At 38.2% G+C, this 19,936-nt stretch overlaps 1 protein-coding gene across 4 annotated transcripts in view; it reads right to left on the bottom strand.

The window, feature by feature from the left end:
• Window positions 1-19,936, bottom strand: part of LOC149255493 (uncharacterized) — a 152,724-nt gene that overhangs the window by 30,885 nt on the left and 101,903 nt on the right. The gene's annotated exons all lie outside the window — the stretch shown is intronic.

Genomic DNA, 19,936 nt, shown 5'->3' with positions numbered 1-19,936 from the left:
AAGTCGAGGAAGGGAAGAGGCAGAGCATCAAGGTTAATGACAAGGTTCTTGGGAGGATACTAGAGTCAAGGGTCTGTGTCATGGTCTTGGTACGCGTCAATTGAAGATAAAGAAGAAGAATTTTGATCAGGTTATCCTCTCAAGAGGTGAGAGGTTTTGGCCCTGGCTGACAAGCCTAGACACTGTGTCACTTGTCTTTTATTGTGCATATTGGTAATTGTCTTGATGAAAAGAACACAATAATAACATAATGAAGAAAAGACTATAAGCTAAGAAGTAAAAATATATCACAAGCAATTATCAAGTAGAGAAATCTTTTAACTATTCATGCCCTAGATTTCTCAACACACCAGAGTTAGCTTCATGGAATGGTGGAAAGTGAAAAGATGAATTAAATAAAGTAAAAGAACAAATGTGAAAATATGTTATCTACAATTTTGAGTAAGAACATCTGCATACTCGCTTTAAACACCCATAGTAGCCACATATGGCTGAAAAACACATATTTTTGATAAATCTGCCCAAAAATAGCACCAAATCACAGATTTTGATAAATATGCTCTTGGATCTACTGAAAAATCACCAACATAGCAACTAAATTTCTCTTGGCAGCTTGAAATTTCTCTTAGCATCTTGATTTCCAGCATCGCATGATCAAATTCCATTTACATACAACGGAAATTCTTCTTGGGGACTCGCCCATAAGGCTTCCATCACATCCCTTCACAGTAATTTCCAATGTTGCTGAAATCGGCAATGGTCCAGAAAACAAAAAAATTGGGAAAATCAGGAAAATATAAAGTAAAAACCAGCAAACATCAGCAAAATTTAAAAAAAAAAAATATATATATATATATATATATACACAAAAAACCAAAAAAGAAATCAAGCAAAAAGTAACTTTAAGGCAATTTTTTGGATTGACTCGCGATTTTTATGATTCATCACAAATTTTTTGGACTTAAAAATCGCTGATTTCTTCGAACGATAAAATCAGAACCCAAAAAAAATCGTGATGTGGTGATATTATCGCAATTTTTTTTGAACCTTGCAACACTAGACTAATTTCTACTTGATGGCTCAAATTGTTGGAATGTGTCCCTTTGGAAGGAAATAATGTCTAGGTTATGTTGGAAGAACCTCTAATTTTATGTAAAAGAGGTATATCCCACATTCATCATGGAGTAAAATACCCTTGTAATAACTTATTATATACAGAGGGGAGATAACATTATCTCACATGTATTATTGGGATGTAATTCGTCTGTGTCTCTTGGTATATAATAGAGATTAGGGAGTCCCATGGAACACACAACATATTGAAAATAAAAGTATTATCTTTGTAAAAGGGTGAAGTATTTGTGAAAGTGCTCTTGGTGTGATTGGAGACTTTTGAAGATAATAAAAACGTTATTACCTTTCCATGTATATTTTCCCAATAGGGGTTTTACCACATAAATCTGGTGTGTTCATTCTTTTGTCCCTTGTCTCCTTTATTTGATTGGTATTATGCATAGTATGTTAGATCAGTAAATTTCTATGGTGTTTGTATTATTGTATGATTAATCATATTCTCAATATTCTTACATGGTTTCAGACTGGGTTACTATTTTCTACCTCCTTCAGTAAACATTTTTTGTAACAACACTTTCTTCAATTTGCGCACTTATTATTATGTAGATTGGCCGTCAAATCTGGTAGACATAAAGTCTTCTCTTTAGATCTAGGCATTTTTTCTTCAATATTATATTTTTTTTGAATTCTACCTTCACAATTGGCTCCAGAACGATGAAAACAGCTAGAATTGACTACTAGTTTGTTAAATTTGTCTTTGCTCTGCCCATTTTTTAATTAGTTTTCCTAACCTATTGGTAAATTTAACTTTTTTAAACTAAGGTTATTTGGCACTTTTTAATTTTGGTATTTACCAAGCCTAATATTTTTACCAAGCCAGCTTTTTTCACTGAGCCTAACAATTTCCTCTGATGTTAATATCTTGGGCACATCCTCTCCTATATATGTACACCATTAGACTTGTACAGAATCCGTACAATTGAGTTTGTTGGGGTTTGTTCCAGACATTTTTTGCGTCTCAAATTCAGATCTTTCTCTTTTCTTGCTAAGAGCTACGAGCCTCAAATCGTGTGGGTCACTAGTGTTTTTCATTGCACAAGTGGTTTTGCTATTGCATACGAATAGTTTTGTTGTTGTGTATGGATGGTTGGTGGGTGCATTTTTCTTTGGATGCTTCCTCGTGTTTCTTCACGCCATTTCTCTACATGTTTTCTCAGCGATTTCACCAGCGCGGACATTGATGGAGCTGCCACCCATTTTCAAAAAAAAATTTGTGCCTGTGCCATTCCTCACAATTTTACTGCTCAGTTTTGTTGACCACTACGTGTCAACAACCCATAGCAGTACACCCCCTTTTTCGCGAAAGGGATAGTGCCTGATCGATGTGTTCGTGTCATCCAACTATCATCATCAGCTTGATCATCATCTTATAATGTAAACCCAGTGTGCATGTGTATAATGTAAATAATCTCAGCAAATCTGTGTCGTGTATGTAATCACCTAGGTAAACCTACTTTTCTTGTGACGATCTACATTCCGGGAGGATTTTTGTCTCACTGATCCATTCTCGGATGGTCGGCAGAGTTTTCCTTCAGCCTTACCCCAAAGCCGGAATGGCTTTTGTCACTAGGACCTTAGGGGAGTCCTAGTGTTCTAGATCGAGTCTATGTAAAAGTGATTTGGGAATAATTCTAACTATTTGGTTAAGTTATTTTATTACAAATTGCTTGATCTGCTAGATTATATTTGTGTCGCAGAACTGGGTAGTCTGTGAGGGTCTTTTGCAAATGGGTTTTCTCCTTTGAGATGTAAAAAATGTAAAAATCTCCCGGATGCGGGTGTGTAACATTGTTATCTGTACGTGGGCGGCTTGGTGGGTTGGCGCGTGGCTTATTACCACCGCCATCCGACCTCGCGTGATGCCAGTCTTTAAGTCTTCTACTAACATCTTCAATGTTGCGTTAATGCAGCTCGTCCCTCCACACTAGCCTGCAAGTTCATCTGTCATGGCGCCCCTCCAAGAATTCATTCATGCTCCTCCCCTGCGCTCGTGTTGTTCCCTTGCTGCTGCAGAGCCTCGTTCTCGGACCAGCACAGGGAAACGCTGTGCTCTGGAATGCTATGTTGATTTATCGCCAGGATTTCATGTTTCACAAAGCCCATTCTGCAAATTCAGTTGTCGCTCGTCCTCAGTCTTTCCCAGTGCTACTCTGCGAGCTGAAGCTAAGCCCCTTTTAGTCCCCCCCTTCCTTCACAGTACTACTGCCTGTTCAGCACCTCCTGCTCTTGTCATTATGCCTAGATTGCGCCAGAGAATGCGCTGCAGGAGGGGAAGTTCCCGTGGGCGAGTTATCCGCCAGCCCTCCTCCTCTACTTTGGACTCCACGTCTTATTCCTCGGACTTCTGCTCTGACCGCTATCCCGTTACCAGGAGTGGTCGTGGATGGGGTCGAGGGCAGCATAATTCAGCAGAGCGCTCTCATAATTCTCAATCTCACACCGCTTGTTTTCAGTTCCCCTGTACACTCAATAATTTCTCCTTCATAGCTTTAGTCACCATTGAGCTTCAAGAGGATATTTCTAGTCTGGTTGCTATGACACCAGGGGTGACTCTGGAGACGAGCGCGGAAGATAAGCATGGCACTTCTCAGATTGACAACAAGCAGAGTAAGGATCCTGGTGGCACTGCAACCCAGGACATGAACATTCAAGCTGGTCTGAGTGTCCCTACTGGTGGCAGTTCTTCAGGCAAAGAGGGCCATCCCTCTGAGGATGAAGATCCCTACAAATATGGGTGTCGCATCATTGAAGAGTCGCCTTCCACCTCTCATGAAGCTCAATCAGGTCTGCATTCAATGGTTTTTGATTCTCTGTTGCTCGAAGGTGCTCAATTCCCTCATGTTTTATAGTCATTATATGCTCTACAGTTCTCATGCTCAGACCTTTTTTCTAAAGTTAAATTGTCGGTTTCCCCTGCGTGGGCAGCATAATTCAGCAGAGCGCTCTCATAATTCTCAATCTCACACCGCTTGTTTTCAGTTCCCCTGTACACTCAATAATTTCTCCTTCATAGCTTTAGTCACCATTGAGCTTCAAGAGGATATTTCTAGTCTGGTTGCTATGACACCAGGGGTGACTCTGGAGACGAGCGCGGAAGATAAGCATGGCACTTCTCAGATTGACAACAAGCAGAGTAAGGATCCTGGTGGCACTGCAACCCAGGACATGAACATTCAAGCTGGTCTGAGTGTCCCTACTGGTGGCAGTTCTTCAGGCAAAGAGGGCCATCCCTCTGAGGATGAAGATCCCTACAAATATGGTGTCTCATCATTGAAGAGTCGCCTTCCACCTCTCATGAAGCTCAATCAGGTCTGCATTCAATGGTTTTTGATTCTCTGTTGCTCGAAGGTGCTCAATTCCCTCATGTTTTATAGTCATTATATGCTCTACAGTTCTCATGCTCAGACCTTTTTTCTAAAGTTAAATTGTCGGTTTCCCCTGCGTGGGCAGCATAATTCAGCAGAGCGCTCTCATAATTCTCAATCTCACACCGCTTGTTTTCAGTTCCCCTGTACACTCAATAATTTCTCCTTCATAGCTTTAGTCACCATTGAGCTTCAAGAGGATATTTCTAGTCTGGTTGCTATGACACCAGGGGTGACTCTGGAGACGAGGGCGGAAGATAAGCATGGCACTTCTCAGATTGACAACAAGCAGAGTAAGGATCCTGGTGGCACTGCAACCCAGGACATGAACATTCAAGCTGGTCTGAGCGTCCCTACTGGTGGCAGTTCTTCAGGCAAAGAGGGCCATCCCTCTGAGGATGAAGATCCCTACAAATATGGTGTCTCATCATTGAAGAGTCGCCTTCCACCTCTCATGAAGCTCAATCAGGTCTGCATTCAATGGTTTTTGATTCTCTGTTGCTCGAAGGTGCTCAATTCCCTCCTGTTTTATAGTCATTATATGCTCTACAGTTCTCATGCTCAGACCTTTTTTCTAAAGTTAAATTGTCGGTTTCCCCTGCGTGGGCGGCATTCTTCTGACTGTGTCTTTGGGTCTCAGTTACGGTTATAGTTGTTTAATGGGTCAGATTTCAGTTTTGAATTGGGCAGCGCTTCCCTGTTTATTTGTATGGGCCCAGTCAACCTATTTTGGTCTTTGAATTACCTCTGGTCAGTCTTCAGTTTCGATATTGGCGTATTCTGTTTCTATGAACTAGTCATGGTCATGGTCCTAGAAGCTCTTCTGGTCAGTGTTCAGCAAGTCTTTTTGGTCAGTGTTCAGCTATGTAATGTGAGCATGCCGCATCTCTAGGCTAGACTTCTCGAGGCCACTGCCTCTTTGTAAAAATATTTTTGTATCAATATAGGAGTAGAAAATTCAAACAAAAAAAAAATAATAATAATAAATAAATAAATAAAAATTGTAAAAATCAAGATGTAAAGTGTCTTGAAGGTTGGAAAAATAATTTATCCCCTCATAGGTTAATTAATTAAATTTTTTGGCCAAAATTAATTAAAATCCTAACCCAAAAATTTAATTAATTATAGGTCCTAGGTAAATTTAAATTTTCCAAAGGCAAAATTCGTGGGTCCTTTAAAAATTAAATTTTAAGAGATCCAAGGACTAATGTTAATTGATTATTTTGCTAAATTTTAAGCTTTTTGTCCCTGGGGTTAAGTCAAAGTCAAAATTTTGAGGGAATTAATTCAAAAATTTAATTTTTGAATTAATTAAAATGCATTTAATTGAAAAATTCGAAATTTCCTCAATAATTAAAATTCAGATGAGATTAAAAGAAATTTTGATCATCATCAACGATCGAGATTACTTTGACAATGATCACTCGAACTAGTCGTTGGAAGATTTATCTTTAAATAGGAGGTCAGTTGTCAGTTGAGATCATCCGATCTCTGGATCGTGTACTAAGCTCTCAAGCTCTCTTGTATATTTTTTTGAATTAATGCAAAAGTCTTTGGGGTTTCAACGTACTGTAGTGTTCCTCTTCATGAATTTATGGTAACATTGTTTTAATTTTTTCTTAATATTATGTGAAAACTATCAATCAATAGCTCTCTTAGAATAATCTAAATACAGGTATCTTATTCAGTTTGTTGGATCTAGAGTAACATTTTTTATTTTGATTGAAGTAGCAGGTATCTCTATTTCTTCAAAATTTTATTGTTGTTCTATTTCTCTACTTGGTTTGATGGTTGATACAATGTTTGCAGAAGATCTCTCAGGTTCTGGGGATAGTCCTCGGTTGGACCAGCCAACTCTCAGCACATATTTTCTGAAGAGCCTACTTCATATAAGAGCTTTAGATCTGGCTATTAAGAGTCTTAGATTATCAGATCTGGGAGCGAAGTTGGACTCATACTCCTTAGATCTGATAGATCTGTAAATTATTTGTATAGATCTATAAATTATTTGTATAGCTCTGTTATTTACTTGTGTAGATCTGAAATTTTGTAACATAATTTTGAATTTTAACACTTGGGTTTTTGGGATTTTCTCTATTTTTGTACATATTGGGTATTGAGTTTTTCTCTTTTCACTTATACAGAAATAGATCTAAGAAATTAGCCAAGAAAATCTTCAGACCTGAGCTAGATCTAGACCCTGGAGGGCAAGATCTGCGCTCAAAGATTGTTTGTAGGAATAGATCTGAAAAGTCAACCAAGTAAATCTTCAGAATTGAGATTTTTCAAGCAGATCTAAGGGTTTTGAGACAGATCTAGGCCCTGGAGGGCAATATCTTATCCCAAATCTTTTTACAAGGCCAACCATTAAAGATTTTGCAATAAATTTGAAGATCTGAAGCAAAATAATTTTTTCAGAGCAAGGGTTTCAAGTTTTGGGGCTCCTAAGCCCAGATCTGCCTTCTCTTAGCCCAAGTGCTAGCTCTCATTGATTCCCCTTGCTCCATTTTTTATTTGAATATTTGATTTTCTGAAGCTAATCATTGGTGGATTTTTGCAAAAAATTTGGTAAAAAATTGTGTTTCAGATATTGAAATTTTTTTGGCAACTTGGGCAAGTGATCTTCAAGGCCTAGGGCCTAAGGGTTTGATCTCTAAACCATCATTTTCCTCACCGTTTGCTACAACGGTCATATACCTTTCTAATAGTAGTGAAAAACACATCTAAGTGGTTTGAAATTAACTAAAAATTTGCTAAATACATTAATAAATCATTTATGTTTAATATGTATCAAGAATTTGGCCTAGATCTACATTTTGGGTCACTGTTATCTCTAAATAACTCTGTTTCTGAAGTCTGAAATATAACAATGGAAAATTTTCATGTGAATTACCCTAAAATCAGTTCCTAAGTTGTCTAATACATTAAGGAACTAATTTCTTGAGTTGGGCATTCATCATTAGGCTTATTTCATGTTTTAATTGCTCGTTGTAATAAGTATATCAGATCTAATATAATTCCGGAAATCACATCACAACAAGCTGAAATTTTTTTATAATTCATGTGGGCAAGTTTGGAAAAATTTCGATAAATTTTTGGCATAAAGATATCATTGATAGCTAACTGTTTTCATTGTCATATTGTTGTCATAAATTTTTTCTTACTGCTGTCCTAAAAATTAATTTTTGAAAATTAAGTACTCTGTCATGGAATTGTGATAAAATGCATATCCTTTGTTTCATAAACTGAGTATTTTTTTTTTGAGCATCTGTTGACATTGATATCGAATTGCAAAGTTGTTTTTGTTCTCTTTAAGCTATAACTATATCAGAAATATTTGAAATAAGCTTGTGTTCTAATTGTAATATCTTCAGGGGTTTAATTTTGAGTCTTCATTTAATAAAGCGAACATTTCATTTGGGTATTGGAAGTTTCTGTGACATAAGCATCTTTTCATCCTTGAATCTAACTTCATCTCATCTTCTCATCATCTGGTGAATTTGCATATAAGTTAGCTTTGCATAGATAAAATTTACTTCCAAGCATAAGCTTGGTCGATAGACAAATAGATCTCCATCTATCTTTTCTTGAGAAGCCCATTTTAATAGTACTTGAAACGGTGACCTTGCAGTCGTCAGAGCCACAGTTCTCTGCAGCGCCGGAGGCACCGGGTATGTTAGAATTTTAGGAGAGATATCGTTAATCGCACCTTAGTGTGCTTCTCCTGATCTTCTCTCTACCAATTACTACGAAATCAGGCTCAACACAGAAAGGATTGAAGGGTTCACATTTAAATAGGCATCTAACTAAAATTAACCAAGATTTTTGCATCTCACATTAGTTTTAGGATATGCATTTCATATAAAATAGTCATTCATCTAAGCAGCAGTTGCTAATCCATTACTTGGTCTTAATTTCCCTAGCAAGATCGTTGACTCCATAAGGCACTGGTATCAATTGTTTAAAATCTAATCAAATCCTATAAGTCTTGCTAAATCCTAATCAAGTACTTGATTGCTTCACTGTGTCTCCCGAACTGGTTGGTTCCCAACCAGTTCTTCTTCATTCCACTTTTCCGTAGGGTCTACCCCCCTTAGCTTGTTGTAGGGAGACAGCTTAAACAGAGAGATTGGGGATCAGGGTGACAGCCCCCGATCTGAGTCGTTGTCGCGGTACATTTTGTGCGACAAGAAGTTCAATTTCAGATCTGGAGTTCGTTGTGTTTACACCTGGTGTGTTTCTGAGTTGTATTTTTTTATTTTGTAAATAGCTAGTAGTTCCCTCTAGGAGATTATTGAAGTAGTCATATTTGGGGGTGTTTGTCTCCAATTTGTAGCATTGTTTTGGTCTAATTACATTGTAATATCCCCTGTTTCGATCCCTGCTTTTGTAATTTCAAATGTAACTGTGACTATAGCTCAAGGGAAGTATAGCTAGTTGAACCTCTGTTTTAACGGTTGTTAATTATTAATAAAATTTAATTAAACTCACTAAACGAAGGAACAACCTACAGATTGGAGTTCTAAGGGATGTTGCTTTTTTTCGTTGCATAACTTGGAAAGCCATAACCAGCCAAATTAAATGTTGGAACCACTCACAATTGAGAAAAGCCATTTTACAAACAGGTTTTCATGTGATGCAATTGGGGCCGAACTATAGTTGGCATATTTTGCTCATAGTTCATTTATGAAGAGCGGAGATTGGAGTGGGTGGTGCCCATTCTCATCCCTCCCTTTCGCAAATCGAAGAGACAACCCTAAAGGCGAAGGAAACAAAAGAGCTAAGGCAGTGCCTTCTCAGTTGCACAAAGGAAAGCAAGAGGAATTCCAGACATACACAGTAGAAACGAATTTGGGGTTGGGTCTGATTGTTGGATGAGAAGGTAGTTCCTCAGCAATTCACTGTTTAAAGCTTCTAATGGAACTGGATTCTTTCTCCCGTTCTGAATTCAAAGGCTCTGTGACCTTCAACAGGTGCCATGTATCTTTAGGTGTTAACAACCTTTACTGTGACTAAGGCCGCTAAATCCTTGTGTGAGCTTTTGTTGTTGGTGTGCAGACCCGTGATTGACTTCAACCACTGGGTGCTTGTAGTTAAGTTGATGAACCACTTACCGCTTGCTAAGTGCTCGCTAACTAGTTGATGGACCACCTTCATAGTGGAATCAATCCCTGGGTTAAACCACTGGGTGCTTGCAATTAGGTTAATGAACCACTTAGTACTTGCTAAGTGTTTGCTAACTGGTTGATGAACCACCTTCACAGTGGAATCAATCCCTAGGTTAAACCATTGGGCGCTTGCAGTTAGGTGAATGAACCAATTATTGCTTGCTAAGTGCTTACTAATTGGCTAATGAACCAGCGTCATAGTGGAATCAATCCCTGGGTTAAACCATTGGGTGCTTGCAATTAGGTTGATGAACCATAGTGCTTGCTAAGTGATTGCTAGCTAGTTGACGAAGCACCTTCATAGAGAATTTAATCCTTGAAAACTGAACAACACACTTCCCTCTATAATTTGGGTGAAGCCCCTATGTTTGAAATTCAGAGAGCAAGCGAGTCAAGGTGCTTATTGCCAGAGAGTAGTTGACAAACCACCTGGACAATGGACTCCAACTCTTGAATGTTTCACCAATCCACTAGTGTGAAATACCCCTGTGCAAGCATCCCCCTCAGACTCTCGATCCAACTCGGAGGTGTTCAATTGCAAGAAAGATTATTGTGTAGTTGGCCTATGGTTGGGTGGAGAGTGGAAGTCCCTTCTCCAATTGTCAGTTGATTTAACTTAGTCAAATAAGTAGAATTATAACTTACTCAAATAAGTATATTTTATTTATGAATGATGATTTATGCCTAATGTGATAATATGTTCATATATGCTTTTGTATGATCCATGAATGAGTGCATGAAAGTATTGTCTATCCAAGGTTGAAGCTACTTTATATGTCTATGGTTACATGAATATCTAGTACTCTTAATTCTGCTATAGAGCTTGGCAATTACAAACTATGTCATATGTTGAGTGTTACATAAATGTTTGGTTAATACTATGAATGACGAGATGATTTTGAGAGTTTATGCATACTTATACCTATTGTTATATGTTCTAAGATTCAATGTTCAAAGTCGAACTTCTAGGCTCCTTATATAAGCATGTAAACTTGCAAGTCCTCTTGATGAGGAATTGAGAATTTGTATCTCATTGGAGGAACCATTTGATGTACAATAGACAGTAAGGCTGGAACGCTTGGACTTGTGTAATCAACCTTTGGAGTTGTGTCTTCCTCATTCAGGTTCTCGTGTAATTAGATCATCCTTTTTACCCACCATTTTGTGGGTGATATCCCTAGGAGAAAAAAGTTGTCCAAGATGGTCCTCAGCCAGCAGCGACCAGCTAGCTCATTATGCCTTTTCTCCACTGCCTAAGCCAGCCATGTGGTCTCTCGCCCCTCTGCCATGATCGTATGTTTGAAAGTGGGCCTCCCGATCCTAAAGGTATGCCTTGTCATTTGATAATTGAGTATTGTAGTTTGCTTATCATGGACACTTCAGGGCATGGATTAATGGGGGGATTCGGCGGAAAGAATGGGTTAGGCTTGTGCCCTTGTCCCTTAGCCCCCTTTTGGATATTAATCTTGCATCCTAGTCCCACGAGATATCTTTTACTGACCATTTGGCTTTAGGGATGGTATTTCATGGGAAACCCCAATTTTACTTATGTGGTCCCGCTCCCTTATCCGCTTATATTAGTCTCTTTCCACTCATTATTACCCCATTCATCATTTCTCCCACCTGGGTCCACATTCCTCCACTAGGTCTACATAGGATTAGCTTGCCCCTTCCCCTTGCCCACATCTTGGATCATGGCCTAGAATGAAGCCTGGAGGTTGATGCAGCTAAAAAGAAAGATAAAATCATATTTGGCCACATTCAATAGGAAAATGTACCACAAAATGCAAAATATGGCCAGGACAAACACATTTAGCACATGGGAAAAATCCAATACATGAGCTCTACCCCATCCTCGTGGCCATCACCCTGGTTCCTACAGTTTCTATGAACCTCCTTCATCATATAGGAAACTATGATTGTCCCAACCCCTAGTGGGCAATGAACCGCCCTACCTTTAAAAGGGGTATTCACTGTTACATGAGCTCTACCCCATCCTCGTGGCCATTTCCTACAGGTTCTATGAACCTCCTTCATCATATAGAAACCCATGATTGTCCCAACCCCTGGTGGGAAATGAACAGGCCTACTTTTAAAGGGGGTATTCACTATTATATCATATACATCATGCTCTTACCCCTTGAACCTCGAGTAGTTAATCAAAGAAAATCATAAAAAAGCAAAAGGAATATAAAGAAGGGTGGAAAAATCAAGGTTGGGGCACCTCGTGTACCATGATTGCTCCCTCCTATACATTATAAACCCAAGTGTGGGCTTCCCTCTTATTAGCTACCCTTGTACTCCAACATGTAACCCAAGGCTGCCCCTTTTCATCCCCTACTTCATTCACCTATCTGTCACATGCCACCACCTTTTGAAGGATGTACCTTGAATATATTATCCCCTTTAGAAGTAGAAACCACCTAATAGGATTCTTGGTTAACCCAATTTGGAGTTTAGGAGACAATGGCGCATCTTGAAGCCCATTATGGAAGGGCAGGCCATTATGAAGTCCCCCCGGTGGTCCACGATTGGTAAGCTCATTTACTCGATTCCCTAATGACTTGTTGTACTGGAAGGCTAAGGAAGGCATTGGATCTTATGCGGGATTGCAGATGGTCTCCATCGTCTCCCTATACGGCATCTTGTTGACCACTGGTGTGGCACTTGATGATTATATGAAGACTCCATGCCTAAGGATGATCCAGATGACACTTGTAACATCAAATATCATCAGTCAACAAAGTTTTTTAACTCTACTTCTCTCTTATCATCATCTCTCTTGTACCCAGATTCCACACCTTGCGGGGAATTGTAATAAGTGATACTAGTAATGATGAGTTTTTGAGTCTGTAATAAGCCTAGGATGTTGGGACTCGATCAGCAAACAAGTACACCTTGGAGTGTTTTTTTATCTGGTTAATTATCCCTTCTTTTTCAGAGTCGGATAATTTTTAGGTTTTTTCACTCACGTTTTACCCCAAAGTCGAGGTGATGGTTTGAAGGTCGAGCCCCTAACACATCTTAGTGTCTAGAGTCGATGTATATTACCATACTAGATTACACAAATAATTTTGTGGAATTTGGTTAGGTTTAGGTAGTTATTTTTTAATTTTTTTGATTTTCCGCAATGCGGAAACTGCTAACAAAATTATACTTTAAATTGTAATAAGTGTAGCCTAGAGAAGTTGTATGGGATATGAGTAATCAAACTTACACCTCTCATCCTCAATTTTCTAATAATGATGCACTTTGAGGGGTTAAAAATGTGTTTTGAACCCTCAAAACCCACTTTTCCTAAGTTTAGTGGGAAATCTGGCAATTAATTAATCCAGAAATTAAATAAATGGAGAAAAATAAATATCCACACATGCTAAATTTTGTGGAAATGAGGTGGAAAATTATGGGGGGGATTAAAGTGAAGTCTCAAGGTGACGTGGACTCCTAAAATCAAGGAAATGACATGTGCTCGAATAAAATCAAATTTTTGGCATTAAAGGAGAAAGCTACTTACTTGGAAATTCGAATTTGTGAAATTAATGCATATTTGGGAGGATTTGGGAGAATATTTGGTGGAGATTGTCCCCACATGGGTTACCACCCATATACACTTGTCATTCTATCATAAAATTCGAATTTGGCACATAAGGGAAGAAGAAAATGATGTCCACTTGCCAGAATTCGATTTTTACACTTGGCATTGCAACTCCATTCAACAAATTCGAATTTCTCTTTGGGATTGTCACCTCATGCCACTTGTTTAATCATTTCTACATTGGGATTGGCTCCAATGCCTATTGTCATTATCATTCTTCATTGGGATTTGCTCCCAACTCTCTATATAATAGAGCCATAGGCTCTCATTTGTATCAAATTATTACTAGCTATTGTTCTTGTGGAAGCATTGGTGCCTTGTACACTTTCAAAAATATCAATAAAGACTTTAGGGTTTCATTCATGAGGTGTTCCTCCTTTGGGAGTGTGATGAATTGTTGATCATTGATATAATTTTTTTTACTCATGCTTTGATCTAATTTATTTCCATATGCTCTTGTAGATTTGTTAATGTAGAGCTATCGTGCATTGACATTTGATTTAAAATTATGCTCTAGGTATAGAATGCTCTAGTTGGTTTTAAATAAATCTCTAGAGTTTCTTATCATTGTTTATTGCTAAATCTATATGGAACTAATTTTTTATTGAAGTTTTGTAGAAGGAACATCTTGTTGGGATCATAGAATCAAGAGTGAGGGGAAATCTTTGAAGAGACCAAACCATTCTTGATACATTCTTAAAGGATCTCTCATTTGTTCTTTGAGTCTTCATAGTCTTATCTTACAAAGTGGTTTTGCAGAGGTTTTGGCACATAGCTTGTACACAAGCCAAGCACTTCTAAATTTAAATCTCTTTTAAAAAAACATTGTACTTCATTTCTTTCATTTGTTTGAAGAGGACTAAGCAAAGACGAGAGTTTACTCTCACTATTTAGCTTAGCCTTTTGTAAATTATAATTGTACATATACATTTTATCTTGTTGATTTTCCCTAATACTTAACTTAATTTGCAGTCATTGTTTGGATTGTTTGCTAACCCTTGTGTGGCAGATATTGAAGAGCAATCTCCCACAACATCTAACAAGTGTTTGCAGGACCTTTGGCAAATGTTGGGGGTTTGATTTCCAAGGATGTCGTGAGCCCTTTTGAGGCTTATTTTGGCCAAAATGAGGGCACTAGAGGGCTTCCCATTTTCCTCTCTAAGCCGTGGGCATTTGGAGGAAACTTTCACCTTGTTTCCCTTACATGAGTTATGTGAAATCTTGTCATTACTCTCTCAAGAAAGGAGGTCTAGTGTCCAAGTTTCCTTAAAGTTTAGTTGAGGATTTTGAAGGGCCCTCTTCTCATTGTAGTAATAATAAAAGATCTAATTTGCTTATGGGAGCTTGGGATTTCTCCCATGGTATCCTATCTCCCCATTTAGAGGGAGGCTTCTCTTGGGTGGATTGACATTTGCATGGTTTAAGCTTTCATACTTCATTCACTTACATGCATGTTTTAATTGGGAATTAACACAACCTCACTATCACATTTCATTAAGTTAAAGTTTGTTACAATTTCATTTGAGGTTTGCATTCTCTATCCCATTGTTGCTTGAAGCTACAAGCTTACACTTTACTTTGGGCAATTCATCCTTTACATGCAAGCATTTTCTATTCTTAACAAACTTTGATTCGTTTCCATTTACCTTGGTAAATTGTTTCATAAGCACTTGAATGCATGCTTCAATTTTATGCTACATTGTTATCTTGAATATTGAAGCAATTTATTGTCATTGTCTATTTGAATCAAATTTTACTTTCAAGCAAATTACTTGTATCATTTTAAATTCATTGATGAGACACATGCAACTTATGTTGAACACTACTTCATTTTCAAGCATTGTAAATCAATCTCTTTGAAGCATTTGCATGTAGCGTTATTTTAATTTCCAGAATTAACACAATTTGCACTTCATCTAGGCATTTTAGTATAGGAAGGCCCCAAGCCTCATTAAAACTTACCTCCAATGTAAGTTGGTTGAATAAACTTTTAAGGACCCTCTACTTCTATTGACTCCTCATTGTGAGATCCAAACATTTGGGCGAGGATGAGGTCTGAGAACTAGAGTTCAATTGTAACTTTGTCTTAGCCTTAGCACTAATTAATAAAATAAACCAAGAACTCATTCCATCATATTTGCTTTGTTTGCACAGTTATTAAATTTCTTGCTATCTTGATGGTCTAACGTCTCACATGCAAATCTTATTTCAAGAGGCACTTTGGATGCAAGCATTGTAATTCTTTTTAATTTAGCAACAAGTTTAATTTTTCTTGTACTTGGAAATTGGCTCATCTTGTGATTTAATTATTGTCATAAATGGTTGATTTCACTTTCAAGTACTATTATTTTGGATTGCAAACTTAATTACATGTTGTCATCTTGGTCTAACATTTGAGTTATTTTTGTATCATTTTGAGCAAGATAGTTTCCATGCTTTGATTTGTAGACTTATTCATCTTGAAAGCATTTATAATATCTTGTACTAACAATTTATTGTTTCACTTTTCAAGATTATTTTGGCTTTCCATTTGAAAGCATTTCACTTCATTCTAAGCATATACAATTTCATTTCTTAAAGAGCAATACTTTGAAGGCACTGGTTGTTTATGTATTTCATGTTTATCTTATGTATTTATGGTGATTGTTCATATCGGTTTTGCTTATAAATCTTAAAGAAATAATCTATTTAACTATAACACTCTCTTAGAAACTCACATCTTTTAACTTAACTTTTCATTGGGGACCACCTCCCTTAGCTAACCTAGGAGATAGCTCAAACGGAGAGAGTCGGGATTAGTGTGACAACCCCTTTTCTGAGTTCTCTACTACCGACCATACCTTGTGGGGTTGAAGGCTTTTCTCACTGACTTGTAGGTAGGTGTAGTCGGCATTGGTCAACAGGTCCTAATCCTCCAGAGGGCACATTGGCACATGTAAGGTGTGCATTGAGAGCCATGGGCCTCCACAACAACAGATAGCACCCATGGATCCCCACAGTCATTCAGAGATTTCTCATGGTTCACTTATTGGACGAGGAAGATGCATATAATCCATCATGCCTAGTTGGCCCCAGATTTGCACCATACACTTGGCACATGATCCAGTACTTGCACGATGATGTGGCATCACCTATAGTCATCTTTGACTTATAGGCATGCGATCTACAGGCATCTTCGATTTGTTTGGAGACCCATGGGAACACTTGTGTGACCCCACATTTCATTTTGAGCACCACAAGTTATTACAAGGGGCCAACCCCTTGTCCACTTCTATTGAAGGTCCTACTCTTCATTATGGCACCCATGGAGCACATTAGGCCTCTTAGAAGGCCCTACGACATGCATAGATTATTATTTGACCTCTTGAGAGGCTTATTCTTTCATTTATGAGCTAGTTTGGTGGGCTTGTCACCAAAAGTTGGATTATTAAAACATTATTTTATTTTTGGGGCTTATGTAAGCCAAGGAGGCTAATTTGAACTCCTCATTAGTGTATATATACAAGTGAGATGAGTTCATTATCTCATCCTCACTTTGGATTGGATCTTTTCTCTCTCTTAAGAATTTCGCACTTTTTCTAGAGGGTGAATTGGAGCTTTATGGATGAATTTTGATGTGTGGATATTGGTCTATCTTATCTTGGAACTTCTCTTTTGTGGATGATTGGATATATTATGTTACATGTAAGTACATGCTTTTAATGTTATTCTTGTTTTACTTTGTCATATACATTGGACTAGGATTTTCGTTATTTTTAGGGCTAATTGTTGCATGCATTTACTGCTTTAAATTGTGGAATTTTGTCTCTATTATAGCATCTCTCAATGTATGGGCCATGTAATGTGAACAAAATCTCCTAGGGGTAATTCTATCAACGAATTGACCTTGATAAGCCATCTCCTTTGCACATCGAAGTATAAAAGTTGCAAGACTGCTTCTCTTTGACCTAAAAGGCTAGCGAAGTGGTCTTGAGGCCTCCTTGACTGGGAACCAAAGATCCTCACTCATATTCATCATAGACTCCATTCTCCCAAGACTAAGGCATTGATCTACCAAGAGGTGGTCACCTAAAATCATATATTTTCACCTTTTCCCAAGTCTATCCAAGTTGGGTCACCTAGGGCATCATTTTCCCGACGAACTACCCATCCAAAAAGCTCAATCTCTTAGGGTCTCTTGCATTGGTGTTTCCTCAAGACCTCCTCCAAATGAGGCCACTTTGACTGTGGAGTTGTGAGAAAATCCAAACCCTAGCTTTGGGATCAAACTTTGCCCTAGCATCCCCAAACGCTAGTACATCAATTCAAACTTTTAAGTGGATATTCTTTCTTTGATCCATTTCCATACCTTGTCCAAGTTAAGGACATCACTGGTTGCCATACTCTTTTCCCCTACCCTAGACTGGGTCCACTTGGTCATGTGTGGTCCCGTTCCTTCGAGAAGACAATTCTTCAAGAACCATTCAGGATACCAATTTCAATAAGGATTTTAGGGATTGGGAAATTCCTTCCCAAGTCATATCCCATAAACCTAACCCTCAAATCCTCCCTTCCTTTCCCTAGAAGACATTATACCTTGCTTAAAAAGAAAGCAAGCTCTATCTTTCTAACTCTTTTGAAAAAAGGATTATTTGGGTCACTCCACATCCTTTCATTGACTTATCCTTCGTCGAAGACTCCATAATATACCAAGTCTCCTCCCATCAGTGAAAGTCCATAAATAGAAGGGAGCCTTAGCTGAGGTGATGGTGGGCTAAGTCTCCATTTGTTGCCCTTAGTCTAGCATTCGCCCTTTAGGGATCCCCCTTAGGTCCCCTACTAGTTTGGGCGATAACAATGCTAATACCCAATTGTGTATCATGATAGCTCAAGGCATTAGCCTTCTCACCTTGCATAGAACCATCACATGGCCCAAGGCGCTTAATAAATAGCGTCAACACTAAGACACTCGGATCGGCCCTGAAGATTTCCTTGAACTTCCAAAACCTTAGTATTATTCCAAAGTCCGAAGGCCAAGACATGGGACTGCACATGTTGGAAAGAAATTACCATATGTCGGGTACATTTAGCAACAAGGTCACCCGTTGTCATCAGTGCCATCAAAATGTTGTGTTTTGCATTTGGGTGGTGGCAACAGTCGACGCAAAGATTTTGTTTTTCGAGTCGATTTAGTGACAAGACCGCCCGTAGTTGTCGACGCCATCGAAATGTTATGTTTTTCAACTGAGCGCTCACGACAGTAGACGGGAAAACATTCTTCATTAGGCTCGTTAGTTAATGTATCGGCCTTCCTGAGACCTCTCGATGCACGTCGAATTCCACGATAGCCAGGCCGAGTACGGGGATGAAGACAACAATTTCTCTATCATTTGACAACACCATGGAGCATATTCATCGAATATGTTTGGCTTCACCTCGAAGGTGGCCTACATTATCAAGCACGCAGCTTTGAGCAGTGCTATGTGAGTATGGATCAGATCTATAGTCCAACAAAATCATGGACCCCCACTAATTTGCAGTACATTATCGCTCACTAGGGCCACAGAGGAAACCGCCTAGGTTAATGCTAGGGGGTACATGGACGACCCTGATCTATCACAGGGCCCCCCTACCTTTTTTGCTAAATCGGGTATACACCCCCCAGGAAACCACCCTTGGTTGTTGACCTTTGAAGAACCTCCTTGTGAAAACCACTCTCGTTTACAAAAAGTAAAATCGAACATAACGTTAAACCTTTGTATAACACGAAGGTTCTAGTCTAGTGGAACCCGCATACCGGGATTGACGTGGCAAGCACCACGGGTACCTAGCAGCAGTCACGTGGATGCCACGTAGGTGAGCCAAGTGACATGGATCTGCCTCTGATGACGTGTTAAAGCCATATGGAATACACTTGGATGTCACATGGGGATCCCCTGCTAACATGTCATTATCTAATTAGTTAAACTTCAATTAGGCAAAACTTTCAATCTAGGAATCAAAATAAGATAAAATTTCTATCGCAGGAAAGTTCTCGACGAGCCAGACGTGATTGTGGCATTAGAATTTAATTCTAAAACCTTTGGAAAAGAAGGATTTTTGTAACCCTGTCTTCATAATAGACCTTGGAGATCGGGTTAAGTCATAAGCAACATCTCCCACAACCCGAGACAAAACAGAGGGATGGGAAGAAGTGTTACATATGTGGAGTTTCATTTTTTAACATATAACCACATCAATACATGGTATAATATATTTTGTGTTAATCTATTAATATAATATTAATATAGCTTATATACATTCGTTGTGGTATATACTAACCCTAGTCGGTATAAACGACTTTCCTTGATATACAACATATATATTTAAAGTCCATATATAGTTATTTTATTATAATAATAAATTTATTATATCATAATAAATATTTGAATAATACCAAATATATGTCGGGTTAAGGTTATTTCTCCATTACACCTCTTAATGTTATGATATTTTAATGTTATATGGTATGGTATGATATTTTAACATTATTTTTTTCTGTTTTTACACAAATTACATATATTTATCATAATATTACCACTATATATATATATATATAATTGTTGATGTCAACAAAGTTTATTGGTCTAAATCCCATATAATATTAATATATGAATTTTGACGAACCATATAAAATAATTGTGAATTTTCCTATG

This window comes from Pinus tabuliformis, chromosome 7 (genome assembly GCF_031772625.1).
Source record: "Pinus tabuliformis cultivar Carrire ecotype Pingquan chromosome 7, CPIR1, whole genome shotgun sequence".
NCBI classification, from domain to species: domain Eukaryota; kingdom Viridiplantae; phylum Streptophyta; class Pinopsida; order Pinales; family Pinaceae; genus Pinus; species Pinus tabuliformis.
The sequence above is the reverse complement of the archived record's forward strand: the minus strand, read 5'-3'. Positions and strand labels throughout refer to the sequence as shown.